We start from the raw sequence: 22,446 nt of genomic DNA, 5'->3' as shown, positions 1-22,446 counted from the left end.
GTCAGATGGGGGCAGAAGAGAGCGACGCTAGATTACCAAAAAAATCGCTAAATCCACCACCTCGCAGGAGTTCACATGCAGAGGCATCAGCTCAACAGTCGGTGTTGGACAAAAACTAGCGGGGAGGTGCTGCTTCTTGCCAGAGCACCTTCTGCTGGTGTCACGTTAGTGTCAGTCAGCTTTAATTAGTCTGAGTTCATGTTAGCCCACCGGTGAATGTACTCCCAGCAGGTGACTTTGGCAGCAAAACGAAGCAGCATAACGACCTTGTGAGAATTTATCTGCTTTTATCTCCTCTTTTTTCCTTCCACTGTAAAATCGTTTGTCACAAATTAGCATGTAGCTGAGTGTCGTTTTGTGCCGCCGTGTGCCATTTTGAGATCTCAGTTTGTTGTTGTTACTCTTTTTGACTCAGCTGATGACAGAGGAAATTATAGTCCACTGCCGATCTTGGATCTGTTTCAGTGACAGCTCACCTGTTATCTACCGCCGCCACTTCAGAGGTCAGAGTAAGTGGGAGTGCGGCCAATCCATACCAGGCGAGTACATCATGCTCCATTCTTTCTTTAAGCTCATTAAAGTGCTCGTCTGTTACTCTCTTCCTCCACACATCTACTTCTAGCCCTTAATAATCAATAAAATTGCTTACTCTCTTCCAAATACCTGTGCTTAGCCCGGCCGGAGACAGGAGTGAAGAGTGAAGAGCAGTTAAAATGGCCCTAAACCCCAGCAGCCTTAACCGCAGTCCCTCAACATCAAATAGACATCTAAAGCACTCTTGAAGCCCTGCTAATGCAAGCCAATTGGAGTCTCCAGACCTGCGCCAGGCTGCACAGTATCGCTTCCCCTTGGCAGTCATCTCTGTGGTTAATCTGATCACAGTGCAGTGTTAACAACACATGGCCTGGCCCTGGAGCCTGCTCTAAATGAGGTTACATCCCAAGCAATACATTGATGAATAATTAAAAGCCCAGACGCAGAACCTGGAATGACTTAGCCAGCGACCCTAGGGTCTAGTCACATGGTTGAGCCATATTTGGTCCACTATCCAATGGCATCGCCGTCACTCACTCTTTTTTTCATGTGCTTTCTCGCATATACACATACGCAGTGGTCGCTATGGTTTGTTGGTCATCTGCCAGAGCTGACAGCGAGCATGATGGTCATGTTATTCTACTTTGGGTTCACAGTCAGACAACTGCTGGCAACTGTTAGAGAAAACAACCTGCCCTAATAAACAGTTAAACTGTTTTTGATGTAAATCATCATGCATTTTTGTGTGTGACATTTTGTCACCGCTTGTCAAGACACGCACCTTTTTTTCTATTATAATCATGCAACATAATTTTCAAAAGTAAAAATTATTTATCAGTAACATTTAGATGTACTTACTATAGTAATAACAATAGATTATGCATAATTACAAGCAACTCCTAAACCTAATCCAACCCTATAGTAAGTACATTTTGTCAATATTACAAAGTAATTAATCACACTGTTGCAAAGACACCTTTAAATAAAGTGCAACCAATTTATCTTTTGTATTTTGAAGTTGAATTTAAAAACTGAGGGTAAAAATTTTAAAGGGCACAACGTTTACACTGTGACAGGTGATATTACTTATGCTTCTTATTCTAACATGCTAAAAATATTATTTTCATTGCTCACTTTTTTGTTGTTTCCCCTGTGCTATATTTTAGTCAAACTGCTCAAACATATAACATGCAAAGGCTTTAGGAGCAAATTGATTGTACCGAAGTAGACAAAATATTAATTTGTAAACAAAACAAGTGTCTGGAGCATGGCATTTTATCAGTGAACCTTGAGCTGGGTCTGCATGACACAGATGACATAAATAATATTATGCATGCATACAAACCAACCATAAAACACTGCACTGAAAGACATGACTTACAGAGGTTCAGATCTTTGTAGTATTAAATATTTATATTATAGAATACAATATTTAAATACAGGACCAGAAAAAACTTTGAAAAACACCAGATTTTCTAAATTGTATTTACTGCTCTAGAAACATTAAGGCTTGCATATAAATCCAGTGTGACATCAGTTCTCTTTTACCATGGAGTGGGAGCCATTAGGGACATCTTTGTATATGCCAAAGCGCCAAAGACCTTCATCCAAATCTAAGCATCAGTTTAGAGAAGCCAACATATGACATAAAATGATTCCAGATAAAAGAGATTAAAGAAAGGTTTGCCGTTTTCCACACAGTCTCACTGACATAGACATGAGGCACGGTGACCTTCTGAATCTAATTAACAAACATAAAAGATATCACACTGCCATAGAAGTATCAAAGGACTCTCATAGAGCGGGAAAAAACGTGAATGTGAAATTATTATTTTTTTTTTAACTGCTCAATGGTTTTCTGAAAGCATCACGTGTCAAAGTTTAAAGTGATATAGAATATGAAGACAGGGATTAGATGGGAATTTGTTCCTCTATTTTATTGTAAAGCTGCTCTGCTTTGATGCTGGTGATAAACACCATCCCCACATCCATGTGGCAGTTGGGGAACTGGGAGAGAGGGAAGAAGGGCCACATAGTTTCAGATGTTCAGATTTGCCAGTGAGTGCAAATATGCAGTGCCTACCCTCATATTACCTCAAGCTTTCTTTTCAATGACAAAGGGAATCCAGAATATCTGAAGTGGAACATTTATTCTCTTTAGAACGGCCTTTAAAAAAAAAAAAAAAAAAAACTGCGACTATGGGGCTGTTTTCATTTCCTCCAACCCTGAGCAGGGCTCATGACCCCAGAGGAAAAAAAGCAGGAAACCTTACTCATATAAATAAATAAGGCTGTCTGATAAAAAGCAGACCCAGGGTTGTATTAATCCATTAAATCTAGCTATGTGCCCATGTTCTTTAAGATTGAGAAATGTTTCCATGTGCAATATTTTTATGTGCAATATTTTTATATGCTATATTTCCATAAGTCCGACCCAGAGGAAAGTAGACACTATAAACAGTTATTCATAAATGAACAGCAACACTTTAAACAGATTTTACACAGTTCCTCCGCATTACAGCTATTACATGAAAAAAAAAAAAAACATAAACATAACATAAAACTCAATTGAAGTGTAAATAAAAAAACAAATCTGGATGGAAGCTGCACGGTGCTAGTTTAACAGCCCTGTGATCTCCGTGAGTGCTTGACACCTGTGACGCATGTGCCATTTTTGTTTATGCAGAGATAGCAGTATAAACATGTGTCCTCCCTGGAGACGTATGGCAAATTTACCCCCCCCCCCCAACGCTGGACCGAAACATCAACATTAATCTTTCTCTCAATGAGACAGAGAGAACATTTGTAGACATAAGGCCACTCAGGTTAGCCAAGACAAACCTCTCATATCCTTAAAAATTGCAAGAGCCTAACTCTTATGCCAAAAACCACAGCAGGTCTTAGGTGGTTGGAGAATCTTTCCAATGAAAATGTTTACATGAAGAAAGCCCTTTTTTCTCTCCTGTATAAAGTCAAGCTGGGGCAAAAGCCACACTGACACACATTGTGAGGCTCATAAGTATAGCGACATGCTGAGAAACATGCTGGAGATTGAAAGCGTGGCCCTCTTCAGCAGAGAACCTTCACTCCTGCTCTTGAACTCAATGGAAACATGCAATTTATCTCTATGTCTTTTCACTCCACCACACATGTACAAATACATATGCTGAACATACCGAAACAACCCAATTTCAGATAATACAAACATTATCCAGTCAACAAGACCTAACAGACCACATCTTAACCCCAAACGGTGATTTCTCACAGACAAAACAGTCATTGTGGTTGTACTTACATTCCTCACAGAGCCAGTAAAGACGTCTGGGATGAAGGCCTTGACAGGACAGCCAAATGATGCAGTCTAAGGAATGGATTCATGATGACAAATTCACAACATACCGAAGATATAAGAATGCTGCTTGTCCACTGTCTTATGTGCCCTCATGATTGTGTCTCATGACCCTTCATAAATCAGTCTAATTTGCTGATTCGGAGATATTTTGCATTATTATCATTGTTGTAAACAGTTATGCTTCTTAATATTTTCGATGAATAGAAAATTCAAAAGAACATAATTTATTTGAAATATAAATTGTTTTCATCTAACTCATTATTCTTTCTATTCCTGTTGAAACAGTATGACATAGTGAAGGGCTCAGATGAAGTCACAAAAGTCATCTGTATTAGGTAGGGTGACCATATGCGCCGTTCATACGGGACACGTCCCAGCCAGGATTTTAATATTGCCTAAAATATCCAGGTTTTGGCTACGGTGCAGATTGATTGTTGTGAATCATGAGAGCTATAAAGAGCAGAGCAGACGGCTCCTTATGCTTTTGAATCGCTTTTACGTGTATGTTCGTTCGTCTTGAAGGATTGTGGCGCACTTTTTTTTTTTTTTTTTGGATTTGTGCGCAGCGACGCTTCAAGTCAATCGAACGAACAAACACGTGCGCATATTTGCATAGCTTTGATTGTTCGTTCTAAATCTCACCTTCTCACACGCAGCCCCACGATTGGTCGACTATGTACAATACCTACATGTTATTGGTCAAGCTGCTCTGGATGTTTAAGGCATTATTAAAATTCTGGCTGGGACGTGTCCCGTATGAACGGCGCATTGGTCACCCTAGTATTAGGTGAAGGGAAATTCTCATTCTAGACAGAAAAAAATGCATATGATTCAGATAACAGTATTTTACCAGCTAAAAGTTACATTTAAAGCTAGAAGTTTGTCAGCTTCTAGGAGTGTGTTAGACATGAACATCGACTAAAAGCCACAAAACCCTAATTCTCATTTATCGGGGGCTATTTAGTTATTTTTAAGGTCAAAAAGCTGAAGATGCAATATAGCATTGAGCACTAAGTAGACAACAACAACAAAAAAATAATAAAATTTTTTTATATATATATATATATATATATATATATATATATATATATATATATATATATATATATACGAAATACTAGATAATATATGATTTTTCATTGCAATTGAAGTGTACTATTTGTTCCACATCCAGCCTTCCAAATACAGTCTCTTTATTTGCTTACACGGGCCAAAGTTTGTTTCTTCCCCTGTGTGTGCCAGTGTTTTTATGTGTAGATTGTGTTTTGCCTGGGGCTCAGCCATGTCTGGACCTGCATACATGAGGGAGTCGCTACAGACGAACAATGAAGGGCTCTATGGAGGTGACAGAGTGGGTAGCAGGTATGCAGTTGAGCTCAGCTCAAACCATCTGATCAACTTTTTTCTGTCACACACATACACAAACACGTGCACTTTCACACACCCTTACCGCATAGGCATATTTATAGTGCACCGACAGAGTCGCAGACAGATGTCCCCTTCAAGCAACAATCTCCAGGGGAAAAATACAATGTGTGCACATATACAACTCACCAGTGAACTGCAGATTGTACAAATCAGAACGTGAGAATTAAATCAACCCACGTATTAGTCAGTTTGATTGTGCCTGTAAGGCTCCGTTAAACACACATGCCTGCTTTAAGACCAGCAGTTTTCTCTCCGGTGAGAGATTTAGCTGTTTATAATGTATGACTGAGCGGGGAACAGTGGTAGAGCTGTCAGGCCTAATAAGACGAAGGCTGAACTTTATGTATCCATACAGGAGAAGGGGGGCAGACGGGCCCTGGAAGTGATTTTCACTAACTCTAATGCTGTTGCTTCTCTAAGCACAGCCCTGCAGTAATGTGATAAAGAGGAAGAGAGATGGATTGGTAGCCGAAGTGGTTGAGAGAGTTATATAAACAGTGGAAGACAAAGAGAGAGAAAGAAAGGGTGAGGGCTGTGCCTCTCAACCTTGAAGCAGAAACACCCCTTTATAGACATGATGCGGTGTCGTAACACATCAATATTCAAAGACAGCACCACAGAGCAACAACCGTCAACCCCCCCAGAGACCCTTAATAATTCACACTGACAGTAATGCAGCCCGACAAAAGATGTCATCCTTTCTCATTTGATGTCATCAATTAGGAATGGCATTCAATCCCACTGTACATCTGTACGGGGAATTTTCAGTAAACAAAGCTTGACAGTCGGTGACAAGGGGAATTTGGATCGAAAATCATCTCCGGTTGTCGTGTACTGAACCAAACCTTACAAAACTGTACAAAAGCAAAAGACAAGTATATATAAAAAAAAGTGCAATCCCATCGCAGATCACAGGGTTCTAATTGTGTGTGTCTAATGTGCAGTAGGCAACTATGTTCATCTACACATATAACTGCAGGGTGGGAGTTATAGGGATGAAATGTGACCCTGCCATACTCGGTGTGTTGACAGAGTTTTAATTCAACATGATACCAGACACCCACAGTCTGCCCCGGCCTGTTAGAACTGCTGCTAGTTTTATATTCTCAGAGGCACTTAAAATACACAAACACTGCTCTGGACCTCTGGGGAGGGGGGCGAAAAAAACATTTAGCTCTGAAGCTACTCACATATTCGCATGTTAGCTTTTCCGAGCAGTGTAATATTGATTGTTGCCTTTTCCGGTAGCATGTGAAAGTGAAAAGGAATCATTGTAAAGGTGAATTTGGAGCAAGGGTAAAGGAGAGCTGCATGCCAGAAATGGTGTTCACATGTCTGGTGTGACCTGCTATTCTCCAATTTATATTTAAGCATGCAGACTTTTTGGATATATATATATATATATATATATATATATATATATATATATATATATATATATATATATATATATATATATATATATATATATATATATATAAATTATTTTATCCATTTAAATGTTACTTTATAAATATACTGTTGTTCATTATTCATGTTAATTTATACTTATTTTATTAATTACATTTTTTATTTATTTATATACATAATTATAAACTTTGAAATGTTAGCATTAGCATACACATTCAAAATTAAGGTCGGCAAGTTTTTTCTTAAATGTTTTTGAAAGTCTCTTATGCTCTTATTTGATCAATAATACAGTAAAAAACTTACTATTATAAAATATTATTACAATTTTAAATAACTGTATTCTATTTTAATGTTTTAAAAAATATATATTATTGCTGCAATGGCAAAGCAGAATTCTCAGCAGCCATTACTCAAGTCTTGTGACTTACTGTTATCAAACAGAAACAGCTGTGCTGCTTAATATTTCTTTTGTGAAAACCAAAATACATAATATATTTTTTGATGAAGCTTTTGAATGGTAGTGTATGCATAAATTAACATTAATCAAGATTAATAAATGCTTTAAATGCAGCACCTAATATATACTTTTCCTTGTACATTATTTGAATTAAACCTAAAATCTTGTTGAGATTGACAAAACTGGTCTGTGGCCTCATTGCGTCAGCTACTCACATAAAGTGTGAAGGCTGTTCCTGCCAAAGTGGGATTCATTTACAGCAGGGAGAGCGGAGAAACACAATCCCCTCGCTGTCGACCAGCACTGACCTCAGCTGCTCAGAGCCTTTCGTTATCACACACACAGAGAGGGAGATGGGGGAACGAGAGAGAGAGAGAGAGAGAGAGAGAGAGAGAGAGAGAGAGAGAGAGAGAGAGAGAGAAGAGGTGACAACAGTGCCCTGCTGTGAAAGACAAGTGCTCCAATGTACCCTGAGAGCTTGGTTTTCAGCACCCTCGAACTGTACCCCTTCATCCTCATGCCACCCTCTACAGCTCAGCAGGACTCGATTACTCATGCGATGGCACACAGAACTGTCTCCAGGTAGACCAACAAATAGTGCCATATAGTTTACTATAATATTTGTATTGATCATCAATGAAAGTGATTCTAGTAAACCATGTTACACTGATAATACAAGTAGCACATGAACTTAGAGGAAAGGTTAATCCCAAAAATGAACATTCTGTCATAATTTCTCATAGTGTTCCAGACCTGTTTGACCATGTATTCCATGGAACACAAAAGTGATGACATCACTGGCATGGAATGGACTTACAAATAAAACAAAGTTAACTATAACATTTTTATAATCACTCTAATTTTATGAGAATAGGGAATTGCAGTGTTATTTTAGTATACTTGGGGTACATTATCATTTATAGTATATTCTTTTTTGTATTTTCCATTTTTATTTTATTGTAGTTCAATCCGAGCAGCTGAGTACTTATCCATCTTCAAGAATCGGCTTAAAACACATCTCTTCCATCTTTATTTGACCCTCTAACTTTAACACTTTTTTTATAATTTCTGTAAATTTTACATTTGTTTGAAATTTTTATTTCAGTTTTAGTTTTAGTTATTTTGGTAAATCAAGTTTAACTAAATGAAAATGGGAAATGCTGCTTTGGCAACTAGCTGAAATAAAATAATAATAATAATAATATAATATATAATAATATATATATATATATATATATACTCTTTTACGCATTTGCCCTCCCTGGTAACCTAAGAAAATCAGCATGCACTGTACTTGTTCTAATGGAGTTCAAAGTTCCCTGACCATCTCTCAACACTCAGGTAACTGGATATCAAGATCAGTTGCATGACACCTTGGTAAATATTTTTTACCCACAAAGACCCTCCTAAGCCCACGTAGCAGATGCAAGTATAGCCATTGCCAGGAAAGTTGTACTATATCATTGGAAAGTTCAGCCCATTAATTATTGTGTAGTGAACTCTGGTTCTTTTAGAAACTGTGCGCTCTGACAGAACCGCAGCCCACATGCTGACACGCTATAATGATTTCACATCAACACATTTACGGTCATGCTGCCCTCCTGAGCATGAGATTGAGTGGGTGGGGTCATTAGAACAGACCGCAACAGACCGAAATAACAGGCCCTCTCCACAGGAGGCTGGCCTTGCTACTAAACAACAGGAAAAATAACGCACTGGGATGCTCCTGCAACGAGATCCAGTTTCAGCAAAAATCTGCTTGCATCTGTCAGAATGAAAGGCAGCTGAAGGGGGCGACGGACTGTGTAAGCATCCAGTATGAAAACAAGATTCTTGTTACAATACACAGCATTTAGTGATCAGACCAGTGAAAGGCCTAGCCCACTCTCTGCAAAGCACTCTCATTAGTATCAAGGGACTCAATATTTGCAACCCTAGTTTAATGCTGTTTATATTTACACTTATAATGTGGATGGCTGCCAGTTCACGCGCCTGGCCATTTCATTTGGCTCAGTTTTTTTTTTTTAATTCTCGATTCACGTGGCATTAAACTCTCATAATAATCTGTCTAAAAGCAAGCTATTTACAGAGAGGAAGGCTACATTACAATGATGCACTGGAAAGTTTTGCTAGAATGCTCTCTGTTCTGGAGTGGAATGAAATACAACCTGACATGAAAGAGAAAATGAATTAGAGCACACTTGTTTCAATGGTATTAAAAGGGATAATTCAACCAAATTCTAAATGGATTGTTCACACACACGCACGCGCACGCGCACACACACACACACACACACAAAGACATTCCTTTCATCATTTATGCAAACTCATGTTGCTTTTTTCTCTGTGGAAAACAAAAGAAGATATTTTGTTTTTGAACAGTTTTTGACTGTACACACTAAGAAAGGTCAGTGAAAATACTACCCAATGTTCCATGTTAATATGAAGCAATTTTACATTTTAATAAAACAAAGTTTGAATTACACATTGCTTTGTGTCGTGTATTATGCTTGAATGAAATGTTGCATAGTTTATTTTGTTTCAAATTAGTCATACAAAAGTAAATAATGAACAGATTTTTCTATTTTGGGTGAACTCTCCTTTAAGGCCCATTCCAACAAAGTATAGCGAAAACGATAAAGATATGGTTCCTACATTTAAAAGAATAGCACCGTCCACACCACAACTATAACAATAATGGCACAGAGGAACATTGCTGGAATCACACTGAAATATATATATTGTTTCAGCCAATAATCGATAAAAATATTGAAAGTCAATCAGAATCCATCAGTAGATGACATAACTGGTATGTGTTCTTATAATAAATAGAATATTATCATGCACTGGTGTGGAATATAGTTATTGTTATAGTTATCACCATTATAGTTAGTGTTCTTGGCCTAAAGAAGTAAACGGCTTTTCATTGAATCAATGACGTATAACAGCACAGAATAATAACTGTGACCTATGTTGCAAATAGACATGTTTTAGCAACTTAATTCAAGAGACTGACCATAAAGTCGCTCTCAATTATACCCTGGTCATGCTATGCACCCAAACAGATGAGAGAAAAAAATAATAATGATATACGTCCACTTGGATTCCATTTCCACTAACCTCTCCCATAGCCGTATATAAAAGCAATATCCTTCGTCTTTTATCTGCTAATGTGTCTTCCCGCCCTGGGGCTTTAACAGTAGGTCATGCATATCAGATAAAGCCAGATAAATGGCCCAGGCAGACGGTTGGCACCAGGTAGGAAGCGGGCTTTTAAAGAGCGCCGCTGAGGGCCATGAACCAGGACTGTAGGTTGTGATGAGGACTAATCCTCAATGAATGCAGTATGGACTGAGTCTAAGCAGCATGTGTGGAAATCTCCTCCAGTCTCTCACAGCTTCTGCCAACCTCACTCTTTGTAGTGGGTGCCAACCTGGGTGGTAAGGGGAGCTCAGAGACACTATTAAGCAGGGATGGCATCTGGGAGCCGCTCATTCCAGCACTGAGCTCCAAAGCCTTGATTTCCGCAGAGAAATAAAAGGAATGGGGCACGGAAAAGGGGGAGAACAAGTCTTTTGGGCTTATTTTCAGCTTAAGTTAACAGCTTGAGTGTCATTAACATCTTACATTTACATTTCCAACAAACAAATAAAGACGTGGACTTAGCGTAAGGGCTTTCCAACAGGATGCGTGATGAGATTGAGTTTCTTACACAACAAATCAGCAAAATCCTGATTTACAAATGCACTTTAGTCTCTGGTGATCTTCCAACCTGAGATCAAATCAGGCCTTGCAACGTCTATAGCAAATCTAATTAGTTTCTCCCTCAGATCCAAAAACATAATCAGCCTGTAAATGCTTTCCTCTACACAGTGGACTTAAGTGCAGCGGGCTGCAGGGAAGATATGAGCGCGGTCTCTCTCTTCCTGCACACACTGGTTAAATTATAGAAGCCCAGGAGCCCATGAGAACAGAGACTACCCTTCCAATCTCTTTTCCTCCGCTTCCTTCCTTCCCTTCTACAGAATGAATTAACACCCTCCACTGCCACCTCTGATTAAAAAAGCTCATTGGAGAGAGATTTGTAATCATTTGTCTATAATGAATTCTTAGAACTCTCACCCCCAATTCTCACCTGCCACAGCCTGCAGACACACTCACAAAGGATATAGAAAGAGATGAGGAAAAAAAGTGAGAATAAGCTATGATATTACCTTCCCTTGTAGTTTTCTAAAATATGAATTCTTGATACACCATTCTTTTTCTCACATTTCGGCTCTTGCAGGCTTATAGTCTGGTTTTGATTTTAGATCTTTTTTTTAAAATGAAATTTCACATTCATACAGTAGAACATAATATACAATCACACAATTAATAATGTGTAGTGATGTGCAATATGCTAATTATATACAAATTAGGGCTGTCAATTGCCAGTTGGATGTGTTTTCGCCTTCAAAAACAGCTGGATGGAGTGCAATGGAATGAAACAAAAACTCAAAAATTGATTTTAAATTGACAGAGTGTCTTAAATATGTATAGTTTATGGTGAGAAGTGCCAAAAAAGCAGCAAGACATGATGCAACAGCCAATGACGTGTTCATAGACCAAACATTTAAAAAATGCAAATGTATCCTCGGACAGATTGCCAAGTTGCTTAATGGAATGTTTTTTGGACTGTTAGCCAGCGATAGACTAATGTTTAAAGATATGAAAATAAAACAGTAGACTGATTATTAAAAGAATATCACTTTACAAAATGTCTGTAATCACAGAAATGAAAAGATAATATGCTGACTATTAAACCAGTGCCACATTTCAATAAGATTACTTAATGCAATAATTAACATGGAAAAAAATGAACAACTTCTTGGTTGAAGTTAATGTCTAACAAATGTAATATTAAGTAGTGCTTTTGTGATAATTAAAATATAACTTACTAAAATAACTAACATAAATTAGCAAATTAAACATAATATATTTATGAATTAAAATAAACATAGATAAATAATTAATGTATAATACACATATACACGCACATGCATATAATAAATAATTAGTTACCGACATGTTTATTTACATCTATTGAAATCAATTGCAACTCATTTGATTAATGAGCAACGCTAGCACTTTCTCTTGAAGTAATGTGAGTATTACATCTTTTCCCATATATCTCACTTTTCATTAATTTATAAATAGCTCCCAATTGTGGCACATTACTCACGGGTGCATATATCATGGTTTTAAATAAAATCCAAATTTGTCTTCATTAATAACCTTAATATATCAGTGGAATGCAGAGTGTGATGGATTAAAGGCCCCATACATCCCATGCAGAGCTGATTAATTTGTGCTCTGGAGGTTCCCGCAGCTCTCTTGCCCTCCTAATGAATGTGCACAGCCAGCATGGACACTGTTGCCTCTATGACCTTTCTGTTTGAGTGCCAGGCCATCTGTCTCCCTGTATGCACACATTCTGCATGCGCTCCTAACCTGTCCTCGAATAGAGTGACCCTCCTTATTTCTTAAATATGAATCTTTGTCGTTAGAAACCTTGAGCAGGGGTTTAGCAGGTGCAATAGCAGAAAACCACAAGAAAGTATAAAGGTTTTCAAACCTAAGGGATTCGCTGTCGAGGTGCTGGGGATGTCAAAGCAAATGGAATTACTTTTTTCAACCTGCTTTTATTAATGCAAGGCAGATCTGACTGTTTAATATTGTTATTACATGTACGGCCACCTTCATGACATGATATTACATGCAGCAAAGCTCTTTAGTCCCGAATATGTTCAAGTAATAGATTTAAAATGATACCTTCTGATATGCCAGGTTTCATTTTGACTTTGCGGTGTATGTGCATATGTCAAGCATGAAATCTGCCAAGGCAGTATGATCTGTAAGCCACAGTCTCATATCTCAACCTTAATAAAAATGACACATTGGCTGTTTATGATAAGAGAGACGGAGAGGGTATTACCGCTTCCCGTTGAGCGACATGCCATAATGGTGACTGGTGGCAGTGGTGAGGTGGCACGGGGGAGGGAGGCAGACAGGTGGCGAACATTTGGGTGTGATAAATCTGCTCTTCTCTGGCAGGGAGCAGACTCGGCTCAGAGCTGCTGGAAATGTCAGCTAATGTGAGTCTCACTCAGGAGGTTAGGCAAGAAAGCACTCTCAGGGGAGACGCAAGAAGACAGGGAAGAAAGAGAGAGTGGAAACATGGAGAGTGGGCTCCCCAGGGGGCCTGGCAGGTAGTCTGTCTGCTGGGCAACTTTCCGCCTGAGGTAAAATTATATGGTTGCTGGAAAGGTGACACTGTCCTCGACTGCTCTGAAATAGTTTCTACTCTAATGATGCACCTGTATGTATGCATCTATGAGAGATACTTCCTGAGTGGGGCTCAAGGGACGACTGATCATCAGACATGGATCAAGGTCACTTTTTACAAACCTATGCCAAAAAAACAAAAAAAAACAAACACAATTTGGATAAACCAGAAATGGATCTGTCATAAAAGCCAACCAATACTGTTCATATTGACTTTATTTGCTGCCCACATAACTATATTGACTAAAGATTTGTATCATCAATTGTATTATTCACCCTCATGTAGTTCCAAACCTGAATGCCATTCTTTCATCTCTGGAACCACATTCATGAAAATACATTCTTATCTTCTTTAAGCCACACCGGTTTTGAACAACACAAGGGTGAGTAAATCATGACAGATTTTTCATTTTGGTGTGATTTTTTTTCCTCCAAGAGGAAGTATTGCTTATTATTATTATTATTATTAATGGCATTTACAAGTACAGAAGAAATAGAAAACAAAGAGAAAGAGGAAAAGGCTGCCACTTTATGCAATAATATCATATTTCTCAAAAAATATTATAGGATCCCATTGCAATTTTACCTTTATAATTGTGTAAAACATTACAATAAAGTTTGAAAAAATAAGCAGTGAGAAAAAATTTCATCTGGTGTCAATTGCTATATGCCATATACTGTATATTCGGTTTTAAATTCAGTCCAAGGAGGGAGCAGTTCAGTTCCAGAATGAAAATTCTGTCATCATTTACTCACTCTAGCTTCTGTTTGTTACTAGTAGGTTTAGAATTTAATTTAATTTTTTGCATTTCAGAGCAGTTACTGTACCTAAGTCCATTCAGAGGTTTACAAGCATTTGCCTAAGCATTTCTAAAAACTGTGACTCACAGTCACTAGGATGTGATTCACGAATTATTATAAAAAAAATTTCTGTCTACTGCTTCACAGCTCACAGCTGACATATTGTGTAGTATTAAAACCACAAGTCCTAAGAGGTTGTTCTGTGACTGATCTCGTAGTTGGTCTTCAGTCAGACCCTGCAGGTTTGATGGAGAATAAGACCATCCAATAAAACTTCAGGCGTATTCAACCACCCACACATTCACATACACACACAGAAATCATTTATCAAGTTTTGTGCCTCATGTATAATCGCTTATCTCTCCCCAACAGCAACCTGCCATCATAATCGTCAGTTATAGCGGTCCATAATCTGCAGGGGGAGGCTGAACTGATCTGATGGCTATCACTACAAATCTCACTGCAAATCACTCAAATGACACAGAGAGCCACCGCACACCAAATCCACAAACCACCGATGAGAACGCTACTGCTCATAACCTATAAATACAGGAAACAAACTCTGAATAGAACAGAACAGCAGAAGACACATAAAAATATCTACCCACCACAATTCAAGTCTTGGACAGCCTAGACCAATATGTCATCCTAAATGGGTCTGATGTTTGTCATTCGTTGTGCAGGATTTTCAGTTTGTGACACTGCTGATCAAAGCACATACCCACCATTAGATGAGAAGATCTGCTGCAACTGGCGTCCATTAGAGAGTGCTCATGTGTGTGAGTGTGTGTATACTTGAAACTAACCCTTAACTGTTTCTACCATTGTTTGAGAGTCATTACGGTGCACTGATGTTGGATAATAGTTGTTAATCGCAGATCCGTTGTCCTTCACTGTGTGGTTTTGCATTAAGCTGGATAGTGCTGTGACATGCCAAATGAAGCACAAAATCATAAGGGGGGTGGGGGGGTTAACAAGGCCTATCATGCAGAAGCACAAGATACGAAGTGATAAACAATAATAATAATATTAATAATAACAATGTGCTCACCAAGGCTGCATTTATTTGATTCAAAACAAAGCAAAATCAGTAATTTTGTTTAATATTACAATTTCAAATGGTCATTTATTAGTGTGATGGCAAAAATCACATGATCCTTCAGAAATCATCCTAATGCTAATTTGCTATGCAAAAAACATTTCTTATTTTTTATCAATGTCAAAAACAGTTGTGCTGATTAATATGCTTCTGGAAATAATGGAATAGAATGAATAGAGAGAGAGAGAGAGAGAGAGAGAGAGAGAGAGAGAGAGAGAGAGAGAGAGAGAGAGAGAGAGAAGAGAGAGCGCAGGATGTCATTGTCCCATGTTGTTATAAATTAAATGTTATAGACAATTCTTGTAATTTCTTTCAAATTTCACTGGATAGCATAAATCCAAAAATCTTCTTTATTAGAGGACAATTGAAATCATTTTTAAAAAGACACAGCTTACCCCACTCACTTCTACTTAACTAAAATCTAGGTGTTTAACTGGCATCTTTCAGATATGGAAAATATGACAACATAATTTTTAACAGATGTCAGATAATTGCTGTCAGTGATTTCCCCTCCAAAAACCCCATTGTATCAGAGACATCAGTGGCGTAACTCAGCCCGAGCGTCTTATCACCATCACATCGCCTGTGCAGTGAGGGGATCTGGTGAGGCTTCACATCCTCATTCATTCCCAAGCATCATAATGCAGGCTTACTGTACAAGCAAATGCTTGTCAACCGTTTAGCCTTTTTTAACAGTAAAGCTCGCCTTACTCTCCACCAAAGTCAAGCCAAGCGGGCATTCATCAGCTCTTGAGGGAAAAAAAGAAAGACAGATAACATTTAAAGCCTTGCCAATTAGAACTGCTTGCTTCATGTCAGTAGAATAATTTAATGATTCATTTAGAGTTACATTTTTCCAACTCCACGATAATGAGGCAGAATGCATTCCAACCTAATAATATTACAAAACATTACCAAACACATCCTGTTGCTTATAAAAAGAGGATGGCGAAAGCGTTTCTGGCTTGTCACATCAATTACACACTGTCATCCTAATTCAAGCTCAAAAAAAAAAAAAAAAAACACACACACACAAAAAAGAGGGTAAGGGAAGATTGTGAAGGGGGAAAAAAATTGGAATCAATCCAATCATGCACAATTGTGTATTATATAAGATAAGCAGACCAATTATAATAAGTCATTACAATCACTGGCAAACATAGCATTCAGTTGTCATGCGGCTTTTGTTGGAGGCTTTCAGTTCCCCCCTCTCTTTACGCATGGCTGACCATGCCTGGTGGACTGTAACCATGTGGCACTGATGGCCCCCAGTACACACACACACACACACACACCGCGAGAGAAAAAGACAGGGGACTCAAGCTTAATCTATTTTCACCGGCCTTGGGGTCTGTTTCACACCCCCTCACGGCGCTGTCAACAGAACTAACATGTGGAGGTGAAACCAGAGATGGGCTGCCATTACTTGACCTCCTGCGCTCCCGAGAATCCTGTTAAGCTACAACACACACACACGTTAGAGGGAGGAGGCGCTGCCTGTGTAAACAAACCAGACAGGAGATGAAATGAGACAGAGAGAGCGAGCATGACATTCAAGTAAATGAATGGATTAATAGTTTGCAATTAAACGATTTATCTTAACTGAAAAATCATTGGTTGTGTGTGATCATTAGGAGAGCACATTCGACCCCTTGCACCCAGAGATCAGGGATAATGAGACTCGAGGAATGAAGTGCATGATGGGGCATGGGATAAGCCGAGTCAGCCTACCACACAAACACACACACTCGCTCTCATCTGACCTCTCTCTGGAAATGAGCTCCACACTCCAAGCTCTCATGGGTAATCATATATGGAGCTGCCCATGATGACAGTTAATTTGAAACTCTCTGGCTTTTCCGCACGCCCCTCCTTCCCCTCTCCTGCCCGTCTGTCTGTATGTCTGTCCTATCTCTTGCTCTCTCAAACCGCTCACGCGCTGCTTTTTCCTTTGTCTCTTTCCTGCTTCCCATCTGTCTCTCCCTCCCAATGCTCCATTAGAGCCGGTTCTCCATGCTCCTGCAATCAAATTAATTCCCCACATTTTCCACGAGGAACCCCCATCGTTCTAGAGCTAATGTTTTTAATTCAATTGGAGCAATCCATATCCAGGCCCATTTCCTGTTTGGTTGTGCCAGCGAGCCCCTCCCTCGGGCGGCATTAGAAAGCATGTCTGCGGCATCTCGATAAAGGCACACACGTGTGGGCATCGCACCAACAAGCACACGAGACCGCCTGGTGTGTTTAGGTCTCTTCATCAGACAACAATGAAAAGCGTCGCATTAAAATAAAAGTGAACACAAATAAAAGACGTGTGGAATTGGCTGGGCTTCATTTATACTGTGGGGGAAATGCCGCAGTAGCATTAATGTTTCACAACACATCTGTATCACTGATTTTTTTTTTTTACCCAGTCCCCTTGCCAAATAGATGAGGCGGGCGGTGGTGCAGTCCACATCTGTTTCGAAGCCAGGGAATGGTTTGTGAGCTGCTGGTCACTGCAGACACACTCTTTCCCCGTTCATGAATTAATCAGCAGATGCGTGTGTTTGTGTGTGTGTGTTTGTGAGTAGTGGGTGGCCAAAATGATGCTGATATAATGACCGTCGCAGGGACTATGCCGGCACAGAAGTGGCTCTGTCCAGTGTGCAGACCATCATCCCCTCATGGCTCCTTGGCCTTACCCTCACCCCGTGGAGACCGGCCATGTTTGGCCTCTCATTAACTAGATAAGTATATCCATCCCATCCCTTCGCTTCCTCATTCTCTTTCTCTATTTCTGTCTTGATATTATCAGCCCTCTGATTAGTCGGCCTCAGCCATGCGGGACCGCGACAGGATTACCATCCAGGCGGCGCACACAATGCAAACGGTACTTTCGATTCTTCCTGTCACGTTAAACAGCAGGACGCTAACCAGTATAGAAAGACCTGGGTAGCATACTAGTGCCAGTGGTGATAAACCTGTGCCCCCCCCCACACACACACATACACACAGCAGGGGTTACTGGTGATTATTGTGAGATTCAACTGGGCTTTCCAATAAGCAATTATCTCAGTCAGAACACATTTGAATTAGAGCTGCAGGACAGGGTAATTACTGAGGTCAGTAGATAAGGCTCTCTCTCTCTCCCTCTCCCTGGACTCAGGTTGAGTCTATAGATAAATCCCTGCAATGCTAAAGCTACATTCATTTAAGAACTGCCACTGGCATTGATCCAAGATGGCTGAAGTGTCATGCCAAGGCCTCACCTAATGACACAATCAAGCCCAACAGACAAAGACACTCTCTCTCTCAATCTCTCTCTCTCTCTCTCACACTCACTCATTCTCTCTACCTCACTCACTCACTCACTCACTCATTTTCTCTCTCTAGCTCTCTCTCCTTCACACTCACTCATTCTCTCTCTCTCTTTCTCTCTCTCTCACACCCCCCCCCCCCCCCCCCACACACACACACACCCCCACACACACAGGAAAACCAATGACCTATCAAACCAGTGACATGTCTGTATACACATCACATGTACATCTCAGATACTTAATTTTGGATTTATATCTTTTGACACACTGCCAGGGCAGGTGTTGATATGAGATGACACTTTTATCTGAACAGGACAGTTAAACTATGGTCTTAATTTACACACCATGTTTTTCAAAACCTATATGAATTTATTTCTTATGTGGAACACTAAAGAGGATATTTATAGCATCCAAGCTGCTCTTATTAACAGTAAATAAAATGTGTGTCACACAAAGCAATCATTTGACTTAAGGAGACTTAGAATATACTGTCATAAGAGTTACATGAACTACTTTTATGTTTTTTTTTTTTTTTTTTTTTTTTTTTTTGGTGCTTCTAGTCATTTTGACTAGTGACCCTTTGGTACCAATCTACTGTCACTGTCTGGAAAAACAGCGGCATTAACATTCATCAAAACATCTATTTTTGAGTTAAACATAAGAAATGATATGAATTAATGAACTGATGTTTTTTTTTTTTTTTTTTTTTTTTTTTTTTTGCTGTACCTTAAATCATACAGGTTTGTAAACAAAAATAGTAAATCCAACATTTTATTTCTGGTGAACTGATGCTTATTTTTTTAATTAATGTACAATGAATATATTAACATGAGCAGTTATTTTCGAGATAAGTCTTTATCAATCTGTGTACATGACACAATATGTAATTAAATGTTTAAAGGATCAAAATCAATGTAACAGAAGTAGCAATCTTTTCTTCTGTATTGTAAAATATATAGTCATGAGTGCAACAGATATATATATATAGATATCTATATATCTATCTATATATATATATATATATATATATATATATATATATATATATATATATATATATATATATATAAGGTCCTATTTAATATATAGGTTCATGAGCGTACTTAATGATTTGAGTAGTTGATGCTTGTCCTTAGCATGATAAAGAAAGCAGTAAAGCCTAAATGGCTCTTAAGGAAAAAGTTCATTAAGTGAGAGAGCGAGAGAAGAGCGCAATGTTCTCTGCACCAATGCATTGTGGGATGTAAGGTTTATATGTGACACCTCCCCATTCCTCTTTGCCTGTGGCTCTTATGTTTATATAACAATACTGCCTCAATCATTCTCCTCAGTTGGTTGAAGGGGGATAACAAATGGACTGTTCACAACGTCTAAGAGATAGCAGTCTGAAGGCCAGATAATAGGCTGTCATAATGGACAATGCAGAGAGAAAAACCTCCCGAGATCAGCCGAACCCGAAGAACAAGTAGGTTTGCATTATTCATTGTCCCCACTGAAGGTTCGGCAGCTGCATTACATTAGACTCTTCAGTACTGTGGCCGTATAATACAGGGAAGAAAATTCTTTAATGTAAAATATGACCATTTCTTTTTCCCTGGAGGTTGGTTTGAGGTGGGGTACAAGAATATTATAAGCTCTCTGGAGAGTTTAGTCACTACTTAAATGTGTCTGAGAGCTGACCTGCCCTTCGCTGCAGTAATAATGTGTTGTGGATTAAAATACGATTCCATCCACGACAAGAGGTTCTTGTGATCATTCTAATGATGACTGCCATGAGGCAGGTCTGGCTCCAAACCGCAGCTGCAATCATCCTCCTTTAATAAGACACTTAACACCACCCCTCATTCTCTCGCACCTCTCTCTCTCTCTCTGTCTAGACCAGGCTGTGAGAGGGGGATTTGTCATTCAGTCTGTGGGTGCATTTGTCAGTGAATCTGTGGCATTAGAAATAGAAGAGGCTTTGCTGGGCTTTGGTGCCGTCTGCCCACCTCAGTGTTCAGCTGCATTGTGATACCTGTCAGAGAAAGTTCAGTCTACGGCCCAGACACATGGCTCAAGATGCCTGTCTGCCATTTGAACCTGCCTTACATAACTTAATGTCACTATCAATTCGATGACATCCGTCAATGCATTTGGTATCATGAAAGAATGTGCATGTTAACATGATGACCAGCTCCAATAATATACAATTAATAATGTGTAGGTTCTTATATAAAATAATAATTTATAAAAATTCACTAAAAGTGGTTCCATTTACTTTTAGGCTGATGATAGACGGGCAAAGTTTTGAGCAATGTTGCCGTCAACGGGCAACCAGGTAATACACAAGGCCCACAACTGATCTAAAGTATCCAGATACAAATTTTGTACCTGTTCTCAATGGGAAAGTGTCCATGCAACATTGCTCAAAAAAAGTTGCCCAACAAAACTACTCAAAAAGTTGCCAAATGTTTCATCAGCCTTATTGTAAGTCCCTCACCTGAACCTTGATTTTTACTTTTTTGTGCTAATAATCATTGTGCAACAAATGCTATCAATTTAGCACTTGTACTGAACCTGGAGTACTTCTTCAATTTATACAATTTTGAAATGTTAAAATGAATAATTACTTATTAACTTAAATAATAATAATAATAATAATAATAATAAATGCTTTAAAAGTATTCTTTTTCGTTAATAACCTTATTGTCAGTCGTCTGATAATGGTGCAAAAACTACAAAACAAACAAAACAACACACCCACTTTACAAATTGATAACAGTCCAGAATTATTTATCAAATCTGAAAAAAAGGCATGACTACCTGCCTATCACATTCCTCCAAGACATCCTATCTCTCTCTGTGTGTGTGTGTGTGTGTGTCTTTTGTACCTGCTCCATGCCACTTCTATCTTCCTGCTCCTCTAATTAACACTGCTGTCTGGCTTCTTCCGACAGTGAGACTTGTTTGCTGCTGAGTCAGTCCCCTTAGAGAGAAAAAATAAAATAAAGACCTGAGATTGTGTGCCTGTCATACCCCATCCAGCCTTGCCTGCTGTCGCCTGGCTCACCTCTACTCTCTGATCATTTATTCATGTTGTGCAGTCACTCAGATCGGTCAGTCAAGACGGTAACACAACATCTTTACACTGTGAAGTTGTGCCAGCTGGCCTCAGTGCTACTGCTGTGACCTGGGTCAGGGTGCTGTGTTAGCATAGTTTGTGCTCACGCAAAATACATACCACATTAACTTTGAGTTGAGTGACCAGACATCCTTGTTTTCTAAAATGTGTATTTGGCAATGGCCACATTTTCATTGCATATTCAAAACAAGTGAAATAACACCTATTTTGAGAAATATTGCACATTATCATCATCACATACTGTTTGTAATTGTAATTTCCATTTATAAAGAATATTACAATCAAAACAATAAAACTTTGACTATGAATTGTTAGCTCTATATTAAGCTGCTATGCAAACAGGTTCATAGTAAATACAGAACACACAATATATTGTACATAAAGGCATTTTTATACTTTATAGGTACCTGCATCTGGACGCTGTTTCTGCAACAGATTAAAAATAATAAATTAAATAGAATACATTAATTAATTAATAAAAGTAATTGTGACTTTTAATTTCAGAATTGAGTTATAAACTTACAACTTTGAAAAAAAAAATTGAGATAAACTGATAATAATTCAATTTACCATGGTAAAAAAATATGCAAAGCTTATAGTTTTTTGTGCAAAAGTTAC

This window comes from Carassius gibelio, chromosome A18 (genome assembly GCF_023724105.1).
Source record: "Carassius gibelio isolate Cgi1373 ecotype wild population from Czech Republic chromosome A18, carGib1.2-hapl.c, whole genome shotgun sequence".
Taxonomy (NCBI): Eukaryota; Metazoa; Chordata; class Actinopteri; order Cypriniformes; family Cyprinidae; genus Carassius; species Carassius gibelio.
Note: the sequence above shows the minus strand (reverse complement) of the source record.